The following is a 21655-nucleotide window of genomic DNA, read 5'->3' as shown; positions in this document are numbered from 1 at the left end:
CTTAAATTTACGAAGTAAACTGCTTCTTGACTCCCTCCCTCCCTCCCTCGTTCCTTCCTTTCCCCCCTTTCCTTCCTTCCTTTCTTCCTTCCTTCCTTTTTCCCCCCTCCTTCCTTTCTTTTTCAAATTAGGAAGGCATGTTTAATAATTCCCTTAATGACAGGATGAATAATTACTTTTTATATATTAAGAAATTGGATTTATTTTAGTTCACTCTGGTCAATAAATTGTTATTCAGATTGAATTATTTAATATATTGAAATTTATTCTGAATTCTTTGTCTAAATGGAAATATGAAGTAAAATAGCATATTTGTTTTCTGTGTGCACACTTGCCTTAAAACGAGCAATAAGATTATTTTAGGGTCAATAGCACCTTCACAAAAGGAAAGCAGAAACATTAATATTATAATCCTGGGTAAGCTGTTCAAACAAACACAACAGCACATCTTTAATTTCTTTAATTCACACTAAATTGTTAGGAAAATTACTCATGTTCACAGCATGGGATCTAACTTCAGGATCTGTAAAACTAAAACAAAAAGAAATGACATGGAAATACTGGGAGAAAAGTCAACAATTAAAATTTTCAAACTTAACCTAGTCATCATCAATTAAACAACCAAGGAAGTGAGTCAGTTTTGAGATGGATCTTAGAACATTTTCAATTAAAGGGAGCAAATTCATTTTCATCTTTTAGTTATATCTAAGGTGCAATTGAAATTCTAAAATATTTTTGAATTTAGGCCTTACGACTAAAATGTAATAGTTCATGATACAGTATATTAAGACTTATGGTACTTTTCCTTTTTATTTCAAGTATCAAAATGTAAGAATGATTATTATCACCTTTTAGTGAAATAGAATATATTAAGTGAAAGAATTGACATTTTTCTCTCCATGTAAGTGCATCTGGGGAAAGAATTTGAAAAGTCTTGTACCTTGAGCTCATATGGGGTTCTGCCCCTTAGTGGACTTTTCATTGTTTGTTGTATTCCCACATGTGAATCATTTTTAACCTCTAAATCAGGAATGAAAAGAAAAACAGGAATGGGGAGATGTGTTTTCTCTTTGATCCATTCTGTGATCATAAAGGAAACTGGGAATATGGAAATGCATTTTCTCTTTGATGCAGGTTTTGATCAGCATATTTATAAGCAGCACAGGGAGTTCTTGCAGAGAAATAGAGATGGGAGAAATCTCCCACCCTGGCACATCTGTGGTTCCAATGTATCTGACATGATTATAGAAAGTACAGATGAGCTCAGCTTTCACGGTGGAGTTAAATCAGATAGTCAACAAGTATTTATTGAACATCCACAGGGGTGGACAACTTTGAACTGCACCCCAGGCATACACTGTAACCTCTCACAACTCAGCTCTATGGGGTAGGAGATTTAAGTGTGGCAAAGAGCTTCATAGTGGCAAAAATTGTTATTTATCCGTAATCCGGAAACTGGCCTTAAATCTGATATAAAGCCATCCTAGCTGTGGTCACATTCACAACGTTGGAATAAAAATTCATCCGTATCCTGGGAAGCCCACATCTGTACTACCTTGTTTATCATTTTCGAGTTCTTCAGTTCTTGACATCAAATGGAAATCTCACTCTGTTAGTGATCTTGGTTGCACTCCTAGAAACTCAAAGTGTGCCAGTGACAATAGATTTCTAATAGGATTTAGTGTCTCCATCATCTCCGCCTTTTTTCCTTTCTTCCTTCCTTCATTTTATGTGGCCACCCACCTGCCCAAAACAGAGCTCTAAATGCATATCCAACTTTGTTGTTATGGTTATTAACTCTCACACCCAGTCGGGTCAGGAATCCCCCTGGGGCCTTGTCGTCATGGTGTCCAGTGGGAACTTCATTCTCTCCTCCTCTTTCCCAGAGTGAGAATCCAGTCAAACGGCATGGTGGCATGGAGCAGTGGTTCCCACACCTTAATGATGATCTCAATTTTCTAGGGATTTTTTCTTTAAATAAAAGAAGTCCCAGGGCCCCATCTCTGGACATTCTGATTTCAGTAGGTCTGGGATGATGGAGCTGATTTGGGAAACACCACTTTCCTCTCCCTGGTGACTCAGATGGTAAAGAATCTGCCTGCAATGTGGAAGACCCAGATTCAATCCCTGGGTCTGGAACATTCCCTGGAGAAGAAACTGGCAACCTACTCCAGTATTCTTGCCCAGAGAATCCCAAGGACAGAGAACCCTGGAGGGCTACAGTCCTTGGGGTTGCAAAGAATTGGATTCAACGGAGTGACAAACACACACACATACACTCACACATACTTTCCTCTAGAGCCTGCTACTCAGAGTGTGGTCTGCAGACCAGCAGCCTCAGCCACACCTGGGGCCTTCTTGGAAATGCAGAATCTTGAGCCTCACGCCAGACCTCCAGCATCGGTCAGAATCAGCATTTTAACCAGCTCTCCACGCATGAGCATGTGAAAGCTTGAGAAGTTCTTCTGTGAAGAACTATGACTCTGAAGCAGACAGCTGGATTGTGCCCTCAAAATTGCTAGTGATCTAGGAAATGTGCTTTACTTGCCCTAAGCATTTCCTCATATTAAAGAGAGAAATGGAGAAACACAGAGATGGCTTAAATACCTTATTTTACAAGAATCTAATTAGTTTTAAAGAGACTTTTTTTTACAACAAAGTTACATTAGAAAGATAATCAAGACAAATGAAAATCTCAGGGTGTGTGATATATTCAGGGTGTGTATGTGTGGTATATATAGCATGTGTGTGTATATGTGTGTTGATGTGTATGGTATGTCTGTGTGTGGTGTGTATGGTATGCACATGTGTATGTATGCATCTGTACATGTGGTGTGTATGATGTGTTTGTTTATGTGTGTGCATTATGTATGGTATACATGCATATACCTGTGTGCATGTATGTGTGTGGTATGTATATGGTACATGTGTATTTGTGTGTGTATTTGTGCTGTGTATGGTATATATGTGTGTGTATGGATGTGATATATGTATTTTTGTGCGTGGTGTTGGGGAAGCAATGACTCCATGCCCTATGGTATCAGTGTGCTAGGGCTGCTGTAGCCAAGTTCCCCACACTGGGTGCCTAGACAACAGAAGCGTTCAGTTCAGATCAGATCAGTCGCTCAGTCGTGTCCAACTCTTTGCAACCCCATGAATTGCAGCACGCCACGCCTCCCTGTCCATCACCAACTCCTGGAGTTCACTCAGACTCACATCCATCGAGTCAGTGATGCCATCCAGCCATCTCATCCTCTGTCGTCCTCTTCTCCTGCCCCCAATCTCTCCTAGCGTCAGAGTCTTTTCCAATGAGTCAACTCTTCGAATGAAGTGGCCAAAGTACTGGAGTTTCAGTTTAGCATCATTCCTTCCAAAGATATCTCAGGGCTGATCCGCTTTAGAATGGACTGGTTGGATCTCCTTGCAGTCCAAGGGACTCTCAAGAGTCTTCTCCAACACCACAGGTCAAAAGCATCAATTCTTTGGCACTAGCCTTCTTCACAGTCCAACTCTCACATCCATACATGACCACCGGAAAAACCATAGCCTTGACTAGGCGAACCTTTGTTGGCAAAGTAATGTCTCTGCTTTTGAATATGCTATCTAGGTTGGTCATAACTTTTCTTCCAAGAGTAAGCGTCTTTTAATTTCATGGCTGCAGTCATCATCTGTAGTGATTTTGGAGCCCAAAAAAATAAAGTCTGACACTGTTTCCCCTGTTTCCCCATCTATTTCCCATGAAATGACGGGACCAGATGCCATGATCTTCATTTTCTGAATGTTGAGTTTTAAGCCAACTTTTTCACTCTCCTCTTTCACCTTCATCAGGAGGGTTTTTAGTTCCTCTTCACTTTCTGCCATAAGGGTGGTGTCATCTGCATATCTGAGGTTATTGATATTTCTCCTGGTAATCTTGATTCCAGCTTGTGCTTCCTCCAGCCCAGCATTACTCATGATGTACTCTGCATATAAGTTAAATAAGCAGGGTGACAATATACAGCCTTGACGTACTCCTTTTCCTATTTGGAACCAGTCTGTTGTTCCATGTCCAGTTCTAACTGTTGCTTCCTGACCTGCATACAGATTTCTCAAGAGGCAGGTCAGGTGGTCTGGTATTCCCATCTCTTTCAGAATTTTCCACAGTTTATTGTGATCCACACAGTCAAAGGCTTTGGCATAGTCAATAATGCAGAAATAGATGTTTTTCTGGAACTCTCTTGCTTTTTCCATGATCCAGCGGATGTTGGCAATTTGATCTTTGGTTCCTCTGCCTTTTCTAAAACCCGCTTGAACATCTGGAAGTTCACGGTTCACATATTGCTGAAGCCTGGCTTGAAGAATTTTGAGCATTACTTTACTAGCATGTGAGATGAGTGCAACTGTACGATAGTTTGAGTATTCTTTGGCATTGCCTTTCTTTGGGATTGGAATGAAAACTGCCGTTTTCCAGTCCTGTGGCCACTGCTGAGTTTTCCAAATTTGCTGGCATATTGAGTGCAGCACTTTCACAGCATCATCTTTCAGGATTTGAAATAGCTCAACTGGAACTCCATCACCTCCACTAGCTTTGTTTGTAGTGATGCTTTCTAAGGCGCACTTGATTTCACATTCCAGGATATCTGGCTCTAGCTCAATGATCACACCATCCTGATTATCTGGGTGATGAAGATCTTTTTTGTACAGATCTTCTGTGTATTCTTGCCACCTCTTCTTAATATCTTCTGCTTCTGTTAGGTCTATACCATTTCTGTCCTTTATTGAGCCCATCGTTCCATGAAATATTCCCTTGGTATCTCTAATTTTCTTGAAGAGATCTCTAGTCTTTCCCATTCTGTTATTTTCCTCTATTTCTTTGCATTGATCACTGAGAAAGGCTTTCTTATCTCTTCTTGCTATTTTTTGGAACTCTGCATTCAGATGCTTATATCTTTCCTTTTCTCCTTCACTTTTTGTTTCTCTTCTTTTCACAGCTATTTATAAGGCCTCCCCAGACAGCCATTTTGCTTTTTTGCATTTCTTTTCCATGGGGATGGTCTTGATCCCTGTCTCCTGTACGAAGTCACGAACCTCATTCCATAGTTCGTCAGGCACTCTATCTATCAGATCTAGTCCCTTAAATCTATTTCTCACTTCCACTGTATAATCATAAGGGATTTGATTTAGGTCATACCTGCATGGTCTAGTGGTTTTCCCTACTTTCTTCAATTTCAGTCTGAATTTGACAATAAGGAGTTCATGATCTGAGCCACTGTCAGCTCCTGGTCTTGTTTTTGTTGACTGTATAGAGCTTCTCCATCTTTGCTTGCAAAGAATATAATCAATCTGATTTCGGTGTTGACCATCTAGTGATGTCCATGTGTAGAGTCTTCTCTTGTGTTGTTGGAAGAGGGTGTTTGCTATGACCAGTGCATTTTCTTGGCAAAACTCTATTAGTCTTTGCCCTGCTTCATTCTGTATTCCAAGGTAAATTTGCCTGTTACTCCAGGTGTTTTTTGACTTCCTACTTTTGTATTCCAGTCCCCTATAATGAAAAGGACATCTTTTTGGGTGTTAGTTCTAAAAGGTCTTGGAGGTCTTCATAGAACCATTCAACTTCAGCTTCTTCAGCATTACTGGTTGGGGCATAGACTTGGTTTACTGTGATATTGAATGGTTTGCCTTAGAAACGAAGAGAGATCATTCTGTCATTTTTGAGATTGTATCCAAGTACTGCATTTTGGACTCTTTTGTTGACCATGATGGCTACTCCATTTCTTCTGGGGAATTCCTGCCCGCAGTAATAGATATAATGGTCATCTGAGTTAAATTCACCCATTCCAGTCCATTTTAGTTCGCTGATTCCTAGAATGTTGACCTTCACTCTTGCCATCTCTTGTTTGACCACTTCCAGTTTGCCTTGATTCATGGACCTGACATTCCTGGTTCCTATGCAATATTGCTCTTTATAGCATTGGACCTTGCTTCTATCACCAGTCACATCCACAACTGGGTATTGTTTTTGCTTTGGCTCCATCCCTTCATTCTTTCTGGAGTTATTTCTCCACTGATCTCCAGTAGCATATCAGGTACCTACTGACCTGGGGAGTTCCTCTTTCAGGATCCTATCATTTTGCCTTTTCATACTGTTCATGGGGTTCTCAAGGCAAGAATACTGGAGTGGTTTGCCATTCCCTTCTCCAGTGGACCACATTCTGTCAGAAGTGTAGGGTCTCACAATTATGGGGACCAACGGAGCTGGCTGGTTCTGAGGGCTCCGAGGAAGGGGACTGCTCTCACTGCCTCTTCTCCTTGCTCTGGCAGCATAGCTGCATTCTCTCAGGACATTCTGTTTCTTTGAATGTCTGTCTCCAAATTTCCCCTTTTCATAAAGACACCAGTCCTACTGAATTAGGGCCCAGCCTTATGTCATCACTTTAATGATTACTTCTATAAAGACCCAGTCTGCAAATGAGGTCACATCTGAGATACTGAGGGTTAGGATTTCAACATGTGCTTTTAGGGGAGACAGTTCAACCAGTAACATCCAATATAGTAGCAGACTACAAACGAGTTGGGGGACATGGGTCCCCACATCACCCTCTCTGTCCTCCGCACATCTGCCTGGGATTGGATCAGAAGTATTGTGGGGAAATAGCTCCTGGGAAGGCCTGTTCCCTGGCCTTGCGGGCATACCAGCCCAGGCTGATTATGCTAAGCATCAGGCAAAAAACACACATCCTTCCACTGGGCTGACTTTTTTACTTCTTGACCATAAGTGAATAGAGGATCAAGACAAATGATCTCTGATGGAGTACTGGCAAGGTTTATTTCCACTAAAAATCAAACCCACCATCATTTCTTTCTAGTGGCCCAACTTATCCCTGATCAAGGGGCTACAAATCTACCCAGACCTCAGCCCTCCTAGCTTCAGGAAGACAAAAATGTCCATGATTGTCTTTACTGGGCACCCTTCCAGGGTCCCCTGGGTCCTGGTTTTATTATTGCTGTATTCGTGAGGTGCGGTCTGGGCATAACCTGAGAAAGTTAGCTACATGTTGGACGATCTTGATTTAAAGCAAAATTCCATGGATGGACTAACTTCCTCAAATAGTAGTGGGCTCAGAGAAAGGGATGAGGTCAGCAGAGCTGGCTGGTTCTGAGGGCTCTGAGGAAGGGGCCCTCTCTCACTGCCTCGTCTCCTCACTCTTGCAGCATAGCTGCATTCTCTCAGGACATTCTCTCTCTTTAAATGTCTATCTCCAAATTTTCCCTTTTCATAAAGACTCCAGTCCTACTGAATTAGGGCCCAGCCTTATGTCATCACTTTAATGATAGACCCTGTCTGCAAAAGAGGTTGCATCTGAGGTACTGGGGGTTAGCATCTCAACATGTGAACTTGGGGGAGACACAGTTGAACCCATAACATCCAAAATAGCAGAAGGCTACAAATGAGGAGGGGGACATAGGGTGAGAAATGTCTGAAATTTGAACTTGAGGTAGTGCGGGTTAGAATCTCAACATGTGAATCTCTATAGTGAGAAATGGCTGAAATTTGAACACCTTCAGTATTCACAAAATCCAAGGGGACACAGATGTATCGTACCAGCCAGGAGCAACCTGCGCCCTGCAAGTATTTCCTTTAGAGCCTACAGAATTACGGAGTGACTCAAATCGTGGAGTAAAATGCATTCATGTTAAATCTGTCGGTGATGTCTGCTTATATGAACTTAAATCAAGTTCGAGCTGACCTTGACAAATTGTAGAAGTGGATACATGCAACAGGGAGATGTTTAACAGATAATTCATGTAGGATAGTTCAAGCTTTGTAAATATAAGTCAGTCATGGAATTGATTTTGCAGAAGAATGGCAACTAGGTAATAGAGGCTAGGTGGAGTGGGCTAGGTGAAGCTAGAGAGGAACAGCTTCCTAATGTGATTAATATGTACAAAGAGGATGGACAGAACCTAACATAAAAGTTTTCAGACTTTTTTGATTATGACTCATAATAAAAAAAGAACTTCACCTTGTGACCTTCTATATGCACATTACATATATCTGAAACAAATGCTTATTAAAAGAATACCTTTATTATATTTAAAACTCTGTTTTCTCTTCTATCCATCCCATCCCATTCCAGGTTATTCTCTTCTATCCTATCCTGCCCTATGCTATACCTCTGCATTCTTTTTTAAATTTTAATGTGGGTGTGACTCACTGCATTGATTTTATGACCCATCTAAAGGGGTGCAACCTAGAAAGTTAAAAAAAATGTATCACTAAACCACTGGTTCTCATCAGGGTTTGGGTTGGGTGATATTTGACCATATCCAGAGAAGGCAATGGCACCCCACTCCAGTACTCTTGCCTGGAAAATCCCATGGACAGAGGAGCCTGGTGGGCTGCAGTCCATGGGGTCGCTAAGAGTTGGACACGACTGAGCGACTTCACTTTCACGCATTGGAGAAGGAAATGGCAACCCACTCCAGTGTTCTTGCCTGGAGAATCCCAGAGATGGGGCAGCCTGGTGGGCTGCCGTCTATGGGGTCGCACAGAGTTGGACACGACTGAAGTGGCTTAGCAGCAGCAGCAGCAGCAGAGATGCTTTAGACTGCCTTAGTTGAGAGGGTACTATAGGCATCTAGTGGATAGAGGCCAAGGGTGTTGCAGAACATCCCATAATACACAGGAAAGTTCCCCACAACAAAGAATTATCCTGCCCAAAATGTCAATAGTGCTGCTGCTGAGAAACTTGGATCTGTACTTAGCACTCTTCTAAATAATCTTTAGATTGTGATGTTCACTCTGAGTTCCCTTGGAGCCATAGAGCTCTGTCAGAGTGGTTCAGGGGTACAGTGAAGTGCCCTGGGACTCCGACCCACTCCCACACCAGTCAGAACAGGCTAAACGTTTGTTTGTAGGATGACCGATTCATGCCAGGTTGCTTAGGATATTCTTGGTTTTATCACTGTGAGCCCCACATCCCAGGAATTCCCTGAGAACCCAGCAAACCAGGTCAGATAATGACCTTATAGTATATTAGACAAGAAGAATAGTTCTTAAGAAGAAGAGTTTCCCTTAAAATAATACAGGAAGGCTGTTGAAAGCCATTGCTTTCAGAAGCATAAATATTATAATGGAAGGGTGTTGAGAACTTGGAGGAGACCTCTGAGGGATCATTTTTTAAATGTTATTAATGGTTTGGCAAAAGAGTCTGATGAAGAAATGTTAAAGAATTAGGTTTTTCTCCCTAGACTGAGAACCCTGGGGAGAGAAGGATCTTAATCACCAACTTCATGGGGAGGAAGCAGCCACACTATTTGAATGAATTTAAGCAGTTATTCTCTGCTGTTACATTTGACAGGTTAAAAGGGATTCATCCTGCAATATCGGGGAGAACTCCTTGCCTTTAAGAAAATATTGGAACGTCTTATTCTGGATTTTTTTTCTGAGAAAATAAAAAGATAAAAATTTATCTTTTAGAAAATTAAATTTTTTGAGTTGGGTATTTCCTATAGTCAGGGAACTCTTGGCTGTGGTCCCTTGAACTTCCTTCTGTCCATGATTCTATGAATGGCTTGAATATTTATCTGGCCAGTGCCCTGGGCTAGGTTCCCTCTGGAATTAATGAAAAAAGACACGAATCCTGTCCTTTTGGAGATGACATTCCCCAGACAGTCAATCAAAAATCAACTGCATCCTTTTTTAGGTCGTGTCTACTTGAAAGTGTCCCTGTAAGGATATTTTTTTTTTTTCCTATTTCCTGCAAGCCAATTTATCGTGGTTACTCAGGTAGTTTCTCTCAGACCTCAGAGGTACAACTAATTAAACTTCAACAAGGTAGCCCCTGACCTCACTGCCTGACCTCCTTTCGGTGCCATTTTGTTCTCCTTTGGTTTGGTATTCTCTTAGCTGAAGGTCAACAAAATATTTCAAAGCTATAATTAATAGTATCTCTTGTTCTTTAAATGTTTTTAAAGCAATAGAAATCCCTCCTGATCTGTATTTGCTTGCCAGAGTTAAAATAGTTATGTATCAAGATAGTTTCATTTGAACTTCCTTTCTCCAGAAGAGTCTGTAATAACATTTTCTCTTGTGAAGATGAGATATCTACCCAAAGGTGAGGACAGGATGATGTTCCTGTATGTAGAATGTCTCCAATCATTTTAAAAACAGAAACTACTTTTTATTTCCTTGATGCATGGAGATTTGTGGAGTGTGACATGGTGGTGAAGTCTTGACTCAGGAAGTAAAAGGGCTGCTCACTGAGATGGAAAGCGGGAGAAAGAAGCACTAGAGTGAGTTCAGCTGCTGTCTCCTTTCACTGCTCCCTTCATGGAAACTTCCAGAGAACTGCAGAGACAGGGCAGCCAAGGGGCTTTGGGCTCACAAATGAGCCTCTTCCACCAGCTTGTCAAGATGCTTCTAGATGTAAACAGTGCATTTCTAACAAGGCAACACCTCATTTCCTTCCCTTAGGAATAAAGAGAATCTCTTTGAAAACTGAGGAACTGTGTCACCGTTGTTTACAGTATTTTAATTATTACAGACCGATTTGTTCAGTTCAAGAAGCCATGGATAACACTTAAATACCTGAATGGTCTAGCTTGCATTCAAAGAGTTACTGAGCTATAAAATACTTATTTGCCAACCCTGTTGTCTTAGACCATTAGCTACCTCCGAGATCCATAATGATTTGGCCAATTCTAGCAATAAGCAAAATAGAAGAGGTTTCATTATCTTTAGCACCCAAAACTGAAATTGCTTATTGCAACTCTTAACTGAATGGTTCTATTTGCTAATAGTCTGTGCGACCCCATAGACGGCAGCCCACCAGGCTCCCCTGTCCCTGGGATTCTCCCTGGGAATTGCATTGTCCCTGGGAGCCTGAACACTGGAGAAGGCTTGAACACTGGAGAAGGTTGCCATTGCCTTCTCCAAAGCATGAAAGTGAAAAGGGAAAGTGAAGTCACTCAGTCATGTCCGACTCTTCGTGACCCCATGGACTGCAGCCTACCAGACTCCTCGGTCCATGGGATTTTCCAGGCAAGAGTACTGGAGTGGGGTGCCATCGCCTTCTCACATAGTTTTTCCTAAGATTTATTTATTTATTTATTTTGTCAAACAAAAGTCATTTTTTCTTCAGATAACCGCATATATATTTTGTTCTAGGGTACCTATCATGTCCTTAGCAAAAACTGAACGTGGAAATCTTTCTCACATTTCAAATAAAATATCATTAAGCAAAGTTCTTGCTGCTTGAGTGAAAAAAAAAAAAAAAAACCCACTGTGTAAATAGTATCATACAAAGTAATGACCTTACTCTGGTTTGCCTTGTGGGTGGAACACAGTGCCTCAGCACAGACATTTAAGAACCTCATGGGAAAAAGGCGCAACACAAAAGGAATAGAGACGAATGGTAGATTCAGGATGGTTTGGTGATTGCCTCGCATTTTCCAGCTGGGTAAGGAACATAATTTGACAAATACCACAGAGCAGAGGGTGAGAACCTGATGGTCTAGGTTGGCAGTAGTGTAAAGACCAAAGACAACTAATCTAAATTCATAATAAATCATTCAGAATGAAGTGTGTGAAAGGGAACAGATAAGGAGAAGGAGAAATGGGAGCAAAGGAAGGCTGAGGCAGCTGGTGAGGAGCTAGACTCTGAGCAGAGGCGAGGCTCACTTTGAGAACTAGGAGCTGAATATTGGATCTTGATTGTTTGTACTGTAAGCCCCCTCAGTCTCTCAAAACCATTGGTAAACTCCTAAGTGGCTCTTGCATGCGTGCTCACGTTTGTTTGCTTTTTAATTTTTTTTATAAATACCATTTATTATTTATGAAGCACTTAATATGTTATCTAATTAAATAGGTAAGAGATGTAGGTAGAAGTTAAGAGATGTAGCTAGAGCATCTTTTGGTATTAAGAACGTATCCAAAATAAGAAAACCAAGGTACGGTGTGCCAACTTTTGTTCTAGTGCCCTTTCTCTATATGTAGCTCTACACTTTATTTTTTTCTATTAAAAATTATTTTATTGTTTCATATGGAAGCCATACGCTAATTTGCATTAGTTTTGTTAATAAAATTAACTGTTTTAAAATTTTGTGTGTGTGTGATTTGTTTTGCTTTGTTTTAGAGCACTTACTTTCTGAAACTCTTATATGAGATCTCTATAATCTGTGTGTTTGTGTACGGTCTGTAGTTTCTTTTCTACGTGAGGGGATTTTGTCTGTTTTGTTTCCCCCTCTAGTTCAAGGACCTACAATAGTGCCTGCTTCAGAATGGATCCAGATACATACCTTTGAATGAATGAATAATGATTGAATAAAAGCTACCAAGACTCTTAGGTTTTCAGAAACTTTAGGGGGAAGTCTGGAGGAGGCTTGATGGCCTGCCTCAGGTGACCTCATTTAAATTTGCTGGTTACTGGTTTAAATTTGCTCATTAAATTTGCTGTTTACAAAGGCTCCAGTTACTTTAAAGTTCTAATAGTTCTTGCTTTTCCCAACAACCAAGCATTCATCTGCATAAACTCATGGCATCTCTCGCTAGTCCAGGTGCATGGAACAAACTATAATCTATTTTGTTTAATGAATAAAAGAATTCTGGTTTTTCAGATTCTGCTAATTTATTTACGATAGGATTTTTTCTATTCTCATCAATAAAATGATGATGATAAATTAATAATAAATAGTATTCAGCAATGATATTTTTTTCCAGCTCTAGAAATACAGATGAAATTTATGGTTGAATCTCAATACCTCATACCTTACATTCTGCTTCTGGTTTTCAGCTCCAACTCTGAAAGCTGACAACCCATGCATTAAATTTGCTTAATTCAAGGAATTTGTTTTGAGGATGGCAAATGGAAATGCTTCATGGTCCAGAACAGCAGTGCAAATCAGTGAAGCTGACCTGCCTGTGACAATACAAACAGGGGCCTGTGGTGAGTTGGAAAGTTCTGGCCTCATCTGAAGGTATTCAAATTCACAATTTGAAAAGTTGTGCTGGTCGAATATAATGCACTTACATTACTATTTGTGGAATGCCATTTTGTAGTTATGATTCCTAATCTCAAACATAAAGGGGTTAAAAAGCTGATTTTGCTCATAAACTCACTTTTGTTTTCAGTCATTTCGATCACTCAGTCGTGTCTGATTCTTTGCAATCCCACGGACTGCAACATGCCAGGCTTCCCTGTACATCACCAATTCTCGGAGCTTGCTCAAACTCATGTCCATCGACTCGGTGATGCCATCGATCCATGTGATCCTCTGTCATCCCCTTCTCTTCCTGCCTTCAATCTTTCCCAGCATCAGGGTCTTTTCCAGTGAATCAGTTCTTTGCATCGTAGCCAAAGTATTGGAGTTTCAGCTTCAGCATCAGTCCTTCCAATGAATATTAAGGACTGATCTCCTTTAGGATGGACTGGTTGAATCTCCTCACAGTCCAAGGGACTCTCAAGAGTCTTCTCCAACACCACAATTTATAAGCATCAATTCTTCGGTGCTCAGCTTTCTTAATAAACTCGCTTTTGTTTCACAAGTCCTTAAAAATTGTCCAGTCAGTTCTTTGACTCAAAGGAAGATTTATGTGAATTTTATATATATATATATATATATATATATATACACACGTTTATGTATAGGAGTTGTGTTTCAATCTATAGTGTTGAGATACACAACAAAGAACAAATGCAGAAGAGGATAAAGCCATCTATGAGCTGAATAATTCAGCAAAAGCATGAAACTGGAGGCGAAGGTGATGAGAAAAAATATAAGCTGCCATCCTGTTTCTAAAATTCCTGGTGAGCTCAGAAGGAATGAGGCTTTCCCATCACATACGGAATATGACTCAACCCAATTCTGTTTACAGCCTATTGAAATTCTAGAGCCCCCCTTACTAGTTGTTTAGCCTTGGACAAGTTAGTCCTGTTAATTCTGTGTGGAAGTGGCTTTATCTGTTCGGTAGGGTTTATAATGGTAGGCATTTCTTGTTTCATCATTCAAAGGGATGTTATGAGGATTAAATGAATTAAAGCACACAGAGAACTTAGAACAGGAACTGAAAGGATTTTATATATCTGTATCTATCTATCTATCTATCTGTTTTTATTTATTGTTCTCCTTGTAACTTTGTTGGGCCCCCCCATGATTCAGCAATAAAGAATCTGCTTGCCAATGCAGGAGACATGGGTTCGACTCCTGGATCAGCAAGATCCCGTGGAGAAGGAAATGGCAACCCACTCCAGTATTCTTGCCTGGGAAATCTCATGCGCTGAGGAGCCTGGGGGGCTATAGCTCAGTGGGGTCACAAAAGAGTCGGACACGACTTAGCGACTGAACAACACCACCTTTGTTGTTACTTCAAAAGCAGGGGTGCTCTGCTGATATTCAGGTTATCCTTACTCACCATTTCTGTCTTCCCTGCTCCATATGCCCACTTTTTAGGTCAACTGTAATGGATTATACTGATCAATGTAACTCTAGTATGTCTGCATATCACTTATGGATATGCCTTTTTTTATATTAAAAAAAAATCATGTGTCCTGTTGGTGTCTTCTAGATGATAAGCCACTGATGTGCAGGAACTAGGGCTCATCCTAGACCCAGATTCTCTGATAGTCCCAAGTCCAGCATCTTTTGAAACCTAATGCCAAGCCCATGTGGCAGTGTTTCCCAATTTGGTGAAGCCCATTATAGGTCCTCAATAAGAGCCTGTTGACTTTGTGAAGCCATTATGCAACCCCACTTGCTAACCAATGGAAGGAATCCTTTCTCCTGGAGATTCTATTACAAAAGTATACTCAGTATTTTGTGTCCTTGTGCCCTTAGTTTTGCAGTCCTTCAGCCAATCTGCTCTTCAGCTTCTAAATCTGACTACACCTTCCATGAAAAAGACGAGTGCGCTTTTCAGCTAGTGAGCATCAGATGTCCTGCCAACCTGTCCCCGGTCTGCTTCATGTCTCCCTCTCCTGGGTACCAACACACATATACACATGCACAAGCATAAAGCAACAATGCAATCTTTTTACTTGAGCCAAACAAAGCAAACCCTGTGCTCCCCAAAACAAACCTTCTGTGCATATGAACACATGACATCAGTGCCCACTGAAGTGATTGAAAAAACAGTTCTGCAAACAAAAGGATTAAGCTGTTCCTACATAACCTGACAGAAATGGCATGTTTTCTCCAGGCTCTCAGAAAAGCCAGAGCTCACATCCTCTAATCAGAGATGAGGTTGCTCTTGATGGCTGTGTGCCTCTCTCAGGCGGCTCAGCTCAGTTCAGTTCAGTTGAGTCGCTCAGTCATGTCCGACTCTTTGCGACCCCATGAATAGCAGCACGCCAGGCCTCCCTGTCCATCACCAGCTCCCGGAGTTCACCCAAACTCATGTCCATCAAGTCAGTGATGCCATCCAGCCATCTCATCCTCTGTTGTCCTTCTCCTCCTGCTCCCAATCCCTCCCAGCATCAGAGTCTTTTCCAGTGAGTCAACTCTTCGCATGAGGTGGCCAAAGTATTGGAGCCTCAGCTTTAGCATCAGTCCTTCCAAAGAACACCCAGGACTGATCTCCTTTAGAATGGACTGGTTGGATCTTCTTGCAGTCCAAGGGACTCTCAAGAGTCTTCTCCAACACCATAGTTCAAAAGCATCAATTCTTCAGTGCTCAGCTTTCTTGACAGTCCAACTCTCACATCCATACATGACCACAGGAAAAACCATAGCCTTGACTAGATGGACCTTTGTTGGCAAAGTAATGTCTCTGCTTTTGAATATGCTATCTATGTTGGTTATAACTTTCCTTCCAAGAAGTAAGCGTCTTTTAATTTCATGGCTGCAATCACCATCTGCAGTGACTTTGGAACCCAAAACCCCTTTCAAATCCAGTTTTAGGAGTTTAATTGCAGGGGTAAAGTTCTAAGCAGGTCAGCATGTGTTTGAAAAACTGCATGCGATTAGCCAGTCACTGCTTGAATTTTCAGGCTGATTGTCTCGTGGTCCTGAACTTCTGGCTTTCTTATGGTTGAAAGGAGAATAATGTAGGACCTCACCAATGAGGGTAAATAAGAGGAGGCAACCTAAGTAAATGCACTAAGCAAATCTCTAGCATTTTCTCTGCATCCTTAGATAAGAGGGCAGTGACCAACCTGGGGCCATGAAGGTGACAACCCCTTGGCTGCTTCAGACAGTGGCTCACAATTTTCTAAGACTAGTTTGGGCATTATTAATAGCAGTTAAAGTTTATATTTCTGAAGGATTTTTCCTTGATGCTCTCTCTCTCTCTCTCTCTTTTTTTTTTCCTGGCTTTCACAAGCATTATTTCCCCTAGACCCAAACTCAATTACAAAAAAAGTTTGATATTAAAAAAAAAAGTAGCAGCATTATGAAATAAACAATTTTCAAACGTTATACAACCTGCAGGCATTAAGGAGGGCTGTGGCCCTACCTAATCTCTCAAATAACAAAGATAAAACCATAACAAAATGTTACTGCCAGAAGGAATTTAAAACCCGACACATGTTGAATGTATCAAGGGATTTTAGAGAATCCTTACCAAATAGATCACCATCACTAAGGTCCTTAAGAAACTTTCTAAAAATGAGTTTTTGCTCCACACATGCATAGAATTCCAGGAAGCTACAAACCATTATTTTAGAATAAACAAATATTTGAAAATAAATGATTGCTAATTAGCATATCTTGAGGATTTATTGTGTGCCAGGCACAGTTCCAAGTGCTTTACATGTATTAATCCACTTAGTCCTTCTAAGAATTGAACAAAGACTCTTCTCAGAGGGCCATACAGCTCATCAGAGACCATCTGGGTCCAGACTGCTGTTTGGTGCAGGTGATATTACATTAACTAAAGAATGTGCAGTGGGTCAGAGATGCTCTTCCCTCCTTCCCTTCCTGTGTGGTGGTAGCACTACCTCAATGTGAACTGTTCACATTCCTGCCTGATTATAGACTGCATTCCCTTGATTTGGGCTTCCCTGGTAACTCAGACAGTAAGCTGTCTACCTGCAATGCAGGGGACCCAGGTTCAATCCCTGGATGGGGAAGACCCCCTGGAGAAGGGAACAGAGAATGGCATGGAGAAGGGAACAGAGAATGGCATGGAGAAGGGAATCCCTTGTTTGGTTTACAGATACACACGTGGCCTTATGACCATGCATGGGAATCCCTGAAAGACTGTTTACAGGGAGTTGATCTGACTGTGAGGCATCTCTCTGTCCATCTGCTTGTCCTCCTTCAGGCTGGTAAGGTACATGAGAAAGTTGGTGCAATCACACAATAGCAGGACTTTAAGGTTGAAGCCATGTGCTGTGATGGTGGCATAGCAAGTAGCCTCCATCCAGTTTTGATCTGTCTATATCTAGACTCGAGAAGACAATGGCATCCCACTCCAGTACTGTTGCCTGGAAAATCCCATGGATGAAGGAGCCTGGTAGGCTGCAGTCCATGGGGTCGCACAGAGTCAGACACGACTGAAGTGACTTAGCAGCAGCAGCAGCAGCAGCATATCTAGCCTTTTATTTTTAAGACATTTTTTTTAATGTCTTAAAGAGGCCTTTTATAATAGCCTCTGTTTTTGAGGATCTCACTTAACCTCAGTTTCCTTAACTTCCCCCCTAATTTTGTCTGTAATGAGTTCATCTCTTGTTGTCTCTTTCCGTCCAATCTCTTCAACTTTCTTCCTCCCAATCCTTCTCCACCTCCCTCTGTAAGAAGAAAAATTAGGAATGCACATGGAAGATAATATGCAACTGTGAATGAAAATATGGTAATTGTATTTGCATGGTAGAACTGTGGGTGATTTCAGTACTACTCTACCACTAATACATTCCAAAGTGACATATTTTGTTTTTCAGTAAAACATAATGATAAGTTATGCATTTATAATCATGTCTAAAGGTCATTGTTTGCTATTTCATATTTATTCAAAATCGTTTTTTTTTTCTTAACCACAGAAGTTTCCCTTATCGTTGAAATGTTCAGAGGTTACCATTATTGTGTGGCCTGGACAAGCAAACCCGTTTTAGTATCAGGGCAGTGTAAATAGAATTAGAAAGTTAAATATATTTTTAAGTCATATAATACATTTTAATCCCCCCAAAACAAGGATTTGGGGATTGTCTGCAGGTTTGTATTATCCATAAGGGTTAACTACTCCATGCAGGAACTGGGTGTTAGTTGAAAATTAGCAATTGGCTCATGTAATCCTAGAAGGACAATACCTAAAATCACTTTCAGTTGTAAGAAAATCAAATGCCTGCAAGAAGGAACACCATGGCATGGCAGCGCTCTCTGTTGCTTATATCTGTGAATTTGTGCAGAGGGAGCAGCCCTTAAAATTTCTAAGTATCTTCTTTCATATATTCAGTAGAACTTTCATTCTCAGAGCCTTTAAGTATTTTATAAATTTGGGAATGAAAAGCAAGTCCCTTCTAGGTTTTACAGTTCTAAAAACAAACAAAAAAGAGGCTGACTGAGGAAACCTATTGGTTAAACAGAGCTAAGTGATTTGAAATGGTCTTTTCTTTTTTTTTTTTTTCTTAACACATTTTCATTTCATAAGGCAACATGTAGTTCCAAATATAGAAGATATCATTTAATTTTTCTTTTAATGTTAACATAATGAAGATTCCAATAGAGAGGGCTGAGAAAACTAGGAAAGGGGGAATCTGATTTGTGTCTGTTTCTTAAAATAGAAACATTCCTAGCAATGGTAAAATAAAATGTACCTTCATTTCTCAACTTGTGAAGTTTGGACAAAGCATGCTCCATCATCAATTGCTTTGGGAAAATTGCATATGTTCTGATTGCATCATGTATCTGTATGTATTAAATCATTGTGCAACAAGGATCTATTAATGTAAGAGGAAAATAAAGCATTTTCCTGGGTGTGTAGCTTTCTTCAAGCTCTCAGTGCCACTTATGCTTTGAGAGTGGCCTCTCAGATATTGGAGCTTCATTACCCCCAGGATTTCAGCGCTTCTCCTTTAACCCTTTCATGCCACCTGATTTTCTCAGAACGTTTGTTCTACTATCAATGGCAAAGCTGGCAATTTTGATTTCAGAGAGAACATAACCGATAAAGACGACTATCAAGAAATACAATTAAGTTATGTTCTGTGAATTGTAAATTGTGTTGTCTCCTGTAGGTGGTTCAGATTTTTGTCGTCTGCTTCTACTGTCTCCCTTTTTCTCCTTTCTCGCTCCTTTTTTTTCTTATAATATTAAAAGCCAGTTCAGTGATTTCCTTATCTAAGGAGACCAGCTGTTTCCTGGAGGTTGGATCTAGTCTCTCCTTTCTAAATCAATGCCTGTCATAGGGAGACAGAAATATGTGTATGACTTACAAGATTTGTCTTCATAATGATGAATGTTTAGTTAGAACATCGATTATAAAAATAGAAACCAGACTCTGAAAAGCAATTTAAAGCTATGGTATCTGTCGGTTACGATCATTAAAAGCTAATGAGTATATTTCTTTGGTGTAGTTAATCTTTCCACAGTCTAACAACAAGTTAATGTGGGAAAGATTACATTTTCATGTATGATAAACATTTTGCTGATTAGTCCCCAAATTATATGCTAACTATTTAGCCCATTATTTAAATACGGCATAGAATAGAATCAGCTTCTTAACTAACAATCAGTTGGAAAATAATCCAGTCTCAGGCAGATTTGAAAGAACATTTATATGTTCTATGCTTGAAGATACATTACATGTGATTACAGTTTTAAATTGTTGCTGGAACAGTTGTTTTCAAAGAGATCAAAGGTTGGTTTTATGCATACAGCTTACTGCAGTTGGTTTATAATTATTTATCAAATGTCTGACAAGGCTAATGAGCTTTGTCTACATTTTCTATCCATCTTACTAGAGTTTTATTCTCTCTGTTTTTGAAGACTATAAATATGCATAAAACTACAACTGGCAGAATTTTCTCTAAATTGGAGGAGTTTGTCATAAAGCAAATGGCTTTGTAAAACACCTGAAGCTTAAGTATGAAACACCTAAAATTCAAAAATTTCACATCATTTGTAGTTTGAATTGACAAGCATAGGTTTTTAGATCTGGTAGGTAGATCTAGAGATTATCTAATTTAATCCTTATTTATACTTTTAAAAGAAAATATTGAAGAAAAAATTCAATTGGAAAGTTACTCTCAGTAAAGCATTTAATTAAAAATTTGTGGTGCTAATTAGAGGAGTCTCTATATAAATTCATAGATATGGCATAAACCTACATAACTGACTCTGTTGCATAAGTGATAGAAACTGTAAACTGGCTTTCACAAGGTGGGAGATCTTTTGGCTTCTGTAAGTGGATCATCCAAAGATATGCCAGGTTTCAGGGCTGGTGTGATTCAGCTGTTCATGGATGTCATAGAGGTCTTTGTTCTTTCCCATCTTTACTTCTTGTCAGCTTCATTGTTGGGCTGATTCTCCCATTCTGCCTTTGAAGTTTTCGTCTTCACATCTACATATCTTACCAACCAGATCAAAAGAGAAAATTATGGCTTTCTCAGATGAACAGATCACTTTTTTTCCTTAGAAACCTCTAGAAAATTGCTGGTCATATTTAAATCAGACCAATACCTCTGACCAGAATCATGCCACAAGTTGAACGGCACAGGGCTGGATTTACTTGACAAGTAGCCAAGGATGTGGGTTCCCTCGTAGTCAGATGATAAAGAATCTTCTAGCAGTGTAGGAGAACCGGTTCAGTCTGGTTCAGTCCCTGGGTTGGGAAGATCTCCTGGAGAAGGAATTGGCAACCTACTCCAGTGTTCTTGCCTGGAGGATTTCATGGACAGACGAGCCTGGTGGGCTACTGTCCATGGGGTTGCAGAGAGTTGGATACTACTGAGCAATTAACACTTATTAAGGATGTGGGTAAAACCATAAGTTTAATTATGGGTTAAACTCACTGGGTTAAACCATCAGGGATGATGCCTTGAGTTGGAGAAAGACCTGTGCTTACTTCTCCAACCTCCACCACTGCTCCATATTGACAGGGCAAACAGCCATAACTTCTGTTACTGTCTATGAATCTTTTAGCAATCATAGGAATAATTTCTGATTATTGTAGAAAAATTGAAAAATGTCTTCAAGAATAGTAATAAAAAAATCACTGATACTCTCACTTTTAGAGATGACAACTAGTCATATGTTAACTAACCAAGAACATTTGTGTATCTTCTTTTAATCGTTTTAAAAATGCAGAAATAAGATTGTATGCATGCATGCAAAGTCACCTCAGTTGTGTCTGAATCTATGTGACCCTATGGACTGTAGCCCACCAGTCCCCTCTGTCTGTGTGATTCCCCAGGCAAGAATACTAGAGTGGGTTGCCATGCCATCCCCCAGGGAATCTTCCAGACTCAAGGATTGAACCCACTTTCTCTTATGGCTCTTGCATTGGCAGGCAGGTTCTTTATCTCTAGGGTCACCTGGGAAGTCCACAATTAGCTTCTTTTAATTGTTTTAAAAGATGCAGTATTAAGATTGCAGCATATCTGTGTCTGTCTGCCTATCTATTTATGTATATATCTTCAGTTTTGTATCCTACTTTACACTTCAACCTAATACTATTGGAAACCTTCCGCATCACATTTAGAACTTTGATTTTTCAAGGTTGGCTAAGTAGAACTATTGGAGG

The sequence above is a fragment of the Bos indicus x Bos taurus genome, chromosome 5 (assembly GCF_003369695.1).
Source record: "Bos indicus x Bos taurus breed Angus x Brahman F1 hybrid chromosome 5, Bos_hybrid_MaternalHap_v2.0, whole genome shotgun sequence".
NCBI classification, from domain to species: domain Eukaryota; kingdom Metazoa; phylum Chordata; class Mammalia; order Artiodactyla; family Bovidae; genus Bos; species Bos indicus x Bos taurus.
Note: the sequence above shows the minus strand (reverse complement) of the source record.